We start from the raw sequence: 9,691 nt of genomic DNA, 5'->3' as shown, positions 1-9,691 counted from the left end.
AGGGTCCGGTGTTTTCCTTTTTCTCCTTCGTCTTCTCTCTCTCTCTCTCCTCTAACAGGCCGGTGTGTCTGTTTGAACCGGACCGTACACTCCTCCCTCCTTCTCCTCTCTCACTCTCTCTCTCTCTCCTTCTCTCTCTCTCCGCTGTCACCCTCTCTCTCAGCTGATGACGGACACCGGCTCGACTCCCTGGCGCTGCGCTGCGCTCCGCTCTGCCGGCCGCCGCGTCTCCGCTCAGCTCAGCTCAGCTAAACGTGTAGGCAGTTATTGCGCGTCTGATTGGCTCGTGTAACGTGTATGCGGGGAGAGAGACGGCGCGGGGCTGCTTTATATATTTTACGATTAAAGTTAATTTGAGGGGAAAGACGACAAAACCCGACATGGAGTTACTTTGCACAGTGGAACGAACTCGATAAAGAAAAGATAAAAGCAAAGCACCTTAAATCCACTTTTTTTCCCCCCTCTTGTCTGTTCATTTGTACAAAGTCCTAGTTCAACATTAAATGCTTCATATTTTAAGAGAAAGCAACAAAACATAAAAAGGGTTGCAAATTTATAGGGAGTGATGTGTTTTACTACATTTATTCAATGCACCAATGCAACAAACACAATAATGGTCAAGAAACACTGACTTTTTTCTAAATTCCAACATAGTAAAGTAAAGAAAACTGGGAGAAAAAAGTTATGATGCGTTATAACTGTGATAAAATGTGCAGAAAGGCCTATTCTGTACACCAAGCCCAGCCTTGTTAGTCCTATACACATTATATCATAGCATCATTGTATTATTATTAGCCTATATAGTGCAGCAGGAACAGCTACAGGCCAACTTAATAAAGAACCACTTTCAGAGAAAATTAGATTATGTTTCCTTATGGGCATTACTAATTTATATTTTCATGATATTTCTATTATGAGGAATAATAATAGGCTCATCATCAGCATCATAATAAACAATTTAATTAAATGTAATAGTCCACTGTACTATTTTTTTGTGATGTTTTGGGGGGATGGTAGCCCATAATTTCCTTTCAACCCATACAAGTTAAATGATAGACACGTAACATATTGTCATGGTTAAAGCAAACAAGCACTGAGCTGACTCCTCGTGCCAACGTGGCAAAAAAATCTGGCGCGGGGTTTGTGTTCAACCTCAGAGAGCACCTGCCAGGGCCATGTCAGAGAGTGAGTCACAATGAAACAGAAACATGAAAACTGGTATAAGAATTGTGTCTTGACCTGTTTCTGTCTGTCTGTATGTCTTATCTATCTATCTCTCTGTCCACTTGTCTGTCTGTCTGTTGGTCTATCTGTCTGTCTACTTGCATGTCTGTCTGTCTGTCTGTCTGTGCTCCCTCCCTCTCCCACCAATTGCCTGCTCTCTGCTGGAGTTGCGGATTGACTTAAAAAGTGAGGGTGGCGCGGGCGGTGATGAGACGCCGCACGGGGAGCCGGGATAGCATGCGGGGGAACTCCGCTGTGGAGAGGGGGAGAGATGGAGAGATGGATCGAGAATGTAATTTTAAATGAAAGTCTATTTAACCCGCTGTGAATGGCATGACCCCCATCCTCGCCTCAGAGCCCATCACTGTTACAAGGATCATTTTCAGAATTCAATCCAAAAACTTCAGCAAGCTGCAATTTACTCTCTCCTTCTGTATCTCTCACTCTTCTTCCCCTCCGTCATGTATCCGCCCGGACCAGAGCATCGCAGAAAAACGAGAAATAACAATAAAATATATGTCCAGAAAATTGCACAAGTTATTCTTTTTTTTTTCTTTTTTATGTTTTTAAGCAATATCTTTCTTTTCTTTTTTTGATTGGAAGTGGGATAGATCTGTGTAAAGTTTAGTTAAGGAACTCAGTGTATTTAGTGTAGGATAAACCCAAAATAACTCCCTTCTTGGTTTTTTTTTATGCTTTTAAACATATTTGAACAAATAGAATTGAACATTAAATATAATGTTTTTGGACAGAATTTAAAATCTCTGATAAGGCCTAGATGTGTTTATTATCAGACAATACAAAGATGATAATATCATTTAGTCTTGTGCGTGCATAAACTCTGCAGCTCTCTAATAGTAATATAAGCAGCTGCAACCTGCCACCACAGGGGTGCATGGTGTCAGACAATCCATCCGTAACTTTTTGTGGTGTCACAAACTTCCGAGCTTGTTTACTTGCACGCAAATCAATGTAATGAGTGTAATAACAATATAAAATGTTATGCCTTTTTCCTGCGCGGTCACAAACAGACGTGCGTAATACAGACGAGTATTTAGAGTCGCTCTGTAATTTGGGGGCTACAATTTGATTCATTTATCCGCACACTGTTATTAACCCTGTGGAAAAAGAGATGTCAGCCGCCATTTCAGCCAGCAGGACATCCGCGCTTTGTTTAAATGCACTAATTACGCGCATACATTAGAGGGGGACGGAATAGCCTGAGCGCAATTTTCACATTTTCAATTTTCCGTCTATTTGACGTGCAGGTGAAGAGATGGCGGAGAGAGGCCGCCTTCCGTTTCGGCACCACCGCCTCCTCTGTATTTTCATAACATCCTAACTTGATAATATCCAGGGGAAACACCGGGTTGCATGTTTTCTGTTCGTTAGGCGCACAGACACTGATGCTGCTGCTGCTGCTGTGCCACCTCTGTATGACGCCCTGGTCATTTATTTTACACATAATAGAGTTAACAGGTGGATTTGTGTGTTTGTTTAGAGCGCAGGGCTTTTCTAACAGATCTCCCCCCACGTGTCTCTGTCCTCTCCAGTGAAGGCCAAGAAAAGTGACACTAATGAGGTCCATCACTCAGGACCAGCAGGTTGCGCGTCGCCTTGGAGGTCATTCAGTTGGCGCCATCTCCTGGACGGAACAGCAAACTGCTCCCCAACAGGTAAGACCAAGTAATTAATATGTAGGTGCATGTATAGGAATACACTCATTTATTCAGAGTTAAACCCCTCATCCACCTGTGGAAGTCGCGTATCCTCCCTTTTACACGTACAGGGTTAGGACTATAGTCAATAGCTGCATGTGTTATCCCGCATGTTTGTCCCTGAATGCAACATGTACTGGTCCCTAACGTGCACCAACTGGCTCTTGGCCTCCTCGGATGACGAAGACTCATCCTCCATCCTCCAACCATCCTCGCGCTCTGCCATAATTGGACACTTGCTCTCTGCTTGAGAGGCCAAGCAGGAAAAGAAGGGAAGGAGAGAGAGAGAGAGTGAGTGTGTGTATGTGTGTTGGGAGGGGAGGGAGCCTTTTAAGGCGCGCGTAAGCAAAGTTAATTAGCGGTTATTAACAGCCCGCATAATGAGAGCGAGAGGGAGTCAATTTAATGACTTTGTTAGCGCGAGTTCAGAGCGACAGGCGATGATCGAAACAACAAAGGCGAGCGCGCACGCAGCCATCATCCGTAATTTCCAGCGGTAATGCGGTCTGATCAGAAACAAAGGGCTCTAATTTCGTTCAACTGACTCGATAATTTGTCCTTATGTAAGGAAAATAATTAATGACTTAATGCTTCAACAGAAGTAGCTTTCTTTGGGGGGGAATTCGGAGGCCTCGTTTGCTGGAGAAGGTCGTAAGGAAATCAATTTCCTGGCCTATAATTATTTACATCATGAATTTAAAACGTGGACGTGTGCCTTTGCTCGAGTTAGTGTGCAGACGAGTGAGAGTCTATTAGAAGAGGAGAGAAGGAGTCTCCAGATCTTCTTCCCTCAAGCAAATTATGAATGGCAACAAATGAGCCACTTGTCATAATGTAGTACCGAAGATTTTGCGACGACAACACAAAGAGAATTATGCATCATTTGGAAGAAAAAGTCTGTTTTCAAAGGCAAATATAAACTCGACATAGGGTTAGGGTTACATAGGCCCAAATTTAATATGAGAGGTCACTCGTCGGTGCAGGTTTGAAAGTTTTGGTGACAAATGATTGGCTACTTGATCACACCTTGGAGCGCGGCGGCTGAATTGATGGCCCTCGTGCCTGCAGCCGTCCCCGATAATGTACCAGGTTATTGTGGCTACTGCATTGCAGAATTATCCGAGGCGAGCGCGTCTTTACGCATGATTTCATCATTCCGCTGATGGGTTGAGTCGGACGGGGAGATGTGAGCGCTATTATCGATTGGGGGGGAACATGAGCCGCCTGCGGGCCACTCTTGGATTCATGGCAGGTGCATAGGTCACCCACACGAAAGCGGCAATTTCACAGCCCCCATTGTCTCCACTGATTACTGCTTTGATCACAGGAATCAAGAGCCCGAGACTCTCGTATAAACCTACCGCAGAGTCCAGGAGCTCGTGAGCTGAAGAGGTCATCATCATCATCATCATGGCCATCATCACCATCATCTTGCTACATCATCACCATAACCATCGTCGCCAGCATCATCATCATCATCATCACCACAAGTTGACCATACAAACCTGGGGCGCAGTGTGTTTTCACAGGCGCGTTGCCCTTTTATTGATTGCGTGCCTTAATTTTAATTCGATTGCGCGAGTGTCAAAAATTCCGCAAGAATCATCCTAGTAATGAGATAATCAAAGTAATATATGCAAATCAGTTATGTTGCCAGCTTATCAAAACCGGAGTGCCCCCCCTTGAGTCTGAAGAAGTCCATTTATTCAGTTAGTGGCAATACCTTGCGCAAATGGCGCGATGCAAATGACAGTTGATTAGACTAAATTAAGAACCTCGTTTCTCCCTGACCTTGTCTGAGTTTTATGTAAATTCTTTTTTTCTTGCTTTAATGTGATAAAAAAAAAAAAAAAAAAAAAGCATTTTACACCTTGGCCTTTGTAAATCTGAACAATATTTTCCAGGAGAGAAACAATGGTCAGCCTCAAATAACTCACTCCGTCAACAGCCTGAATGGTTCTGTGCCTGTCTCTCTGTCTGTCTGTCTCTCTGTCTCTCACACACAAATCTCAGTATATCTTGACCTCAGTGCAGCTCCCACAGGGACAGAAAGTGTGCCTGTATAACTTCCTTGCTGTGGGGGAGTGTGCCTTGAAGATAGACTTAGGTGTGTGTGCCTCAGAGTGTGTCTGCATGTGTGTGTGTGTGTGTGTGTGTGTGTGTTTACACGATTATGTGTACTCATGTGTGTACCATAACATATTGTCTTAGGGGGACAGAGAGAGTGCAGTTGAGACTTCCTCTCTGTGGGGTGTGTGGGGCCTGTAGATGGGAAAGGAATAAATCCAATATAGATTGCAGGGCTGCGCTGCCTCCCGCTGGGGACCCTCAGACTTGCAGGCCAGGATCAAAGTGCTTTTCTCCCCCTAAATTGGCCTGAGAGGAGCAGGAGCAGCCGAGCTACACCCCCAACACTGGGACTGCCTACGACCTAATGACGGTGCTGGGGACAGACACGCATATACACATGCATACACAGCCACGGCCGCTGTGTACGTGTGCGCGTAGGCAACCGAAATTCACTCCCAATCATTCCCAGATTGATATCACATCAGTCAGACTCTTGCACCAGTCAAACGCGCACTTGGGCGAGAAAACCACACAGATATAAACCCACTCTCCTCGTTCTCTGATGTTGAACACACTCATTCCTTGTCCAAAGACCATTCACCTCAAGTCTCCCTCTTCACGTCTCAGACTACCCCCTCGAGGCTACCTACCTAAGCTGCGGATTTAGAGGAGGCATCCTTACTACCTGTGCACCGGCTTCAGATCGAGGGAGGGGTGAATAGTATAACTGACACCACATTAAGTGTCTGAACTGATACAGACTCCTGCCCTTTGGGTAGAGGGGGGGACTACAAGGAAAACACTACCAGAAACCCCAATGCCATTACGCTTCCAGCCAAACATCCAGCCACTGTCATTTTGGTTCTATCCAGGGAGCTAATTCTATTTGTGATGAGTTGTCTGATGTGTCGCTGGGTTGGGTCCAGAGACAGTGTGACAGAATATCCTATAGGCAGACAATTGTGGCTCAGTATGCCTCATTACCTGCTCACAGGGCATTTTATGTTAACTACAGCATGCCACTACAAAGCTCATCTCTGGAGGGTAACAGGTTGCAGAGATGAATACAAAGATATAGAACCATGTATACATATTCACAAGAGCCTTTTTTTTAACTGACAGCTGAAATTGCTTGGTTTTTGGGTGCTTGCATGGTTTGAATAGCCTATCATGTTATTTCAGCTACTATTGCTTAAAATCACCATCTCCAACTGGTCCTGCTATCATTTATGTACAATAAATTCAGCTGCATTACCGACTTTTATAAACAATTTTACGACAATCTTCTTCTTACAGATAGCGGAAGCTTCATCTTTCCGAATAGATTATGTTATGTCAGCACTTAGCAAAGGGAAGTGAGTGACCTACGCTGTCCCACAAAGGCAGAGAGTAGCAGCCTATAGTGAAGAAGAGAAAAAAAATGTTTTTAAGTTATCAGTCTGACTGGAAAACTACATACTATATACATATATGTGACATTATTCTATGGCTTTTTAGGCTGATTATTTCACTCAGAAATCATGGATGCACTTTGCTCTTTGGGTGTTGTTTATAATGCTCCACAGGAATAAAATGCAGTAGCTGTCAACAAAATGCATTCTATAGCTTCCTTTTACATTTCAACTTGTTTTTTATTTACACAATAAACTTTATTTTGATCATTTATGGTTCTTTGGAATTGAAAATAGCCCTGTCCCTGCTTTGCTAGCTGGCTGCCTGTTCACCTACAATTAGCCTAGGCCTGGCTGATGTTTTATACCGAAAACTAGGCTATCTGTAGGAGCCAAAATATATTTTGCCTCTTAATTTTGTTAAGGCTTACGTCATTGCGTTGATGAGATGATTACGTTGACACATTGAGGATGTGCGGTTATTTTCTTCTAGATATTGTGTGTGGTGGCAGGAGTCTGAACACAAAGGAACTTAGTTGACCATCACCGTCACCTCACCGTTATCATCATTATTTATTGAGACACACATCTTTTTGCTATAACTGCTTGATTTTGTTACAATAAACACTTTGAACTGATTATGGACCCTTTAAATTTTTCTATGCATCACAAAAGACGAGCTTTAAGTTCCTCAGCGGCTGAATGCTTGAAAGACAGCCACAACGCTATCCACACTAAATATACTTAGTTAATATATTATTTATGCTTAAAAACACACCAAACCCTATGACCTATATTCTGTTTATGATGATATTGTAGAAAATAAAATAACATGTAGCCATTTTGTTTAGGTTTCGCTTATGCTAGCCATCCTACTAGCTAGCTAACACTTACCATAGCTTTAAATGGCCTTTTGAAAGCTTAGGTTTGTAGTTCAATGTTTATTATAGTGAGTACTTTGTGTTTGTTGGCTTTATTGGCCGACACAGAGCTCTAAACACCCTTTCTCTTCACTACAGGTGTCATTTAGCTCTCTTGAACCTACTAAGTCATGTCTCATCATACATCATCGATGTTCATCCACTCGTCTCCTCGGTCTGTCCACTCCGGCTTCATCTTTGTTGTACAATCTTCCATCTTTTCTCTGCTTCTTTCCGTCTTCTCTGCTATTTTCCACTTTGTATTTTCTCCCTTTCATCTCCGTCACGCCTCTCTTGTCTCTTGATGCTGATACACCTTTCACCTTGTTGCGTTCAATCCTCCACTTGTGTCTCTGCTGTGGTGCATTACATTATATTTTCCCTTCATCAGCTCCACTGTTTGCCGCTATACTTTTGTGCTTTGTTTCGTTTTTTGGGGGGGAGGCTGTGCAGAAAGCAAAGACACATTTGGAGATTGCTGCTCATGTGTACAGTGTATGCTCTTCCATCATTCAGCACATACTCACACAACAATGGAGAAATATGCATACTAAATACCTTCAACGCAAAGACAAACACACTCAGTACATAAACATAGGCCACAAACAGATACGCAACAAAATCCTTTTGACATCAATAATTGGTAAATCCTCTGATTAACTTGTAAGAATTGTCCTTAGAGTGCTTAAGTAATTGTGTTTGTGTGTGTCCTTTTTTATTGCATGCACCCCCCTCTCTTTAAAGCACATCTTTATAACCAAGCAATTCCAAAGCAATTTTCTCTGTGGGAGGAGAGTGTAATTTTCTATTCTGTGACACTGTGATGTGTAAGAAACTGGGAGCTGGCGCTAAAAGGCGTCTGTAGTGTGTGTCTTGGTGTGGGTGTGAGCTGCTTTAATGGCCAACGCGGGGCGGGTGGCGGTGGTGGTGAGCGGGTGCATGTCAGGAAGGCCATCATTTAATGACTCCCAAATAGTGCCCTCCTCGTTAGAGCTATCGTCCTGGAAACACGAGGCTGTGAACCAGGAGAGCGCCACACGCTGCAACAGTCTTTTATCTTCATATTAAACCATTTGCATAACATTACCGCGATAGATAGGATTCAGGAGATACTCAACCTACTCAGGGAGAGACAGAGAGAGAGAGTAGGCACAGGAGACACAGAGAGGGTATACTACATGTCCTTGCAAATCTAATCAGCGTTAAATGGAGCTGTCAGATGTGTGTGTGTGCGAGTGTGTGTATGTGTGGTACTGGATGGCTCATGTCAGGAGTCATTTAACATTAAATTGCAATAGTGTGTAACAGGGCTGTAATTACAAAATACAAGAATCCAAGCTATTTCTTGTTAGATGTGACATCCAAATACAGCAGTTACCCACCAGTGATAGCTACACGAGATGGGGCCAGGTGCTAACAATTCAGAGGTTGTGTGCACTTATGTCCTTCACAAAGTTAAGTTTTATTATTTGTTTTTTTTTTTCTTCTTTCTCTCTCTCTTAACAGTTTGAGCAAATTGTACATAGTTATAGCAGCTCTGCAGAATACAAAGAGATAGCCAATCAGAACAAATCGCATCGCTACCATTTTTTAAATTGCTGATGTGGTTTGCAATGATGGCGGACTTTTGTGTGATATCAGCAGACTAACAAAAGACTCAATTTCATGTTGTGTGTAGGTGCGGCATCTATCTATACTGTATCATGTGGCGCTTTGCTTTGCTTTGCGTCTAAAGGAAAGTACATACAACACCTGCATCCTCCCTCATGGCTCAATGAAGAATAGAGATTTGCGTATAAAGTAACATGACGAGGAAAGTGTGTAAGCACACACTAATTAGTTGTGGCTACATTCTACTGCCTGATTAATTGAAGTATGCTTGATCCATAGGCTATACATAACTATCAGTTAGGATGTAGTATACACTGAACTGCTTAGGCTCTTGAAGAAGAATTTTTGATTATCATAACTCTTGTTTAAGGTTTTTAATCATTGTGTAGAGGACCCTGGAGGAAGTGGTCCATGCATTGTAAGAGCTGTGGTGCATCAAAACATCCACGTTATACATAATACCATTGTGCTGGTTATGTCTATACACCAGTGGTAAACCCACGTATGAGATTTTAATTGTTGTATGCCTGATGGATCTATTTTCAGGGCTGTGAAGTGTGTGCGTGCAAACCTATTGACCCTTTAAAGGTCAGGCTGTAGGATAAAGGGGCAAATGTAGCTTCCATACAGTACATTGCATGTATGTGTGAATGTATGGCACCATCTGCTGTGAGAGACTGAAGACGCCATCATAAATATCATAAATCACAGAATAGTCTTCTAACAGTGTGTGTGAGGGAGAGAGGAAGCAAGAGAG

This window comes from Trachurus japonicus, chromosome 20 (assembly GCF_045865225.1).
Source record: "Trachurus japonicus isolate A0001 chromosome 20, Traja_1.0".
Lineage (NCBI taxonomy): Eukaryota > Metazoa > Chordata > Actinopteri > Carangiformes > Carangidae > Trachurus > Trachurus japonicus.
This window is presented reverse-complemented; position numbering follows the sequence as displayed.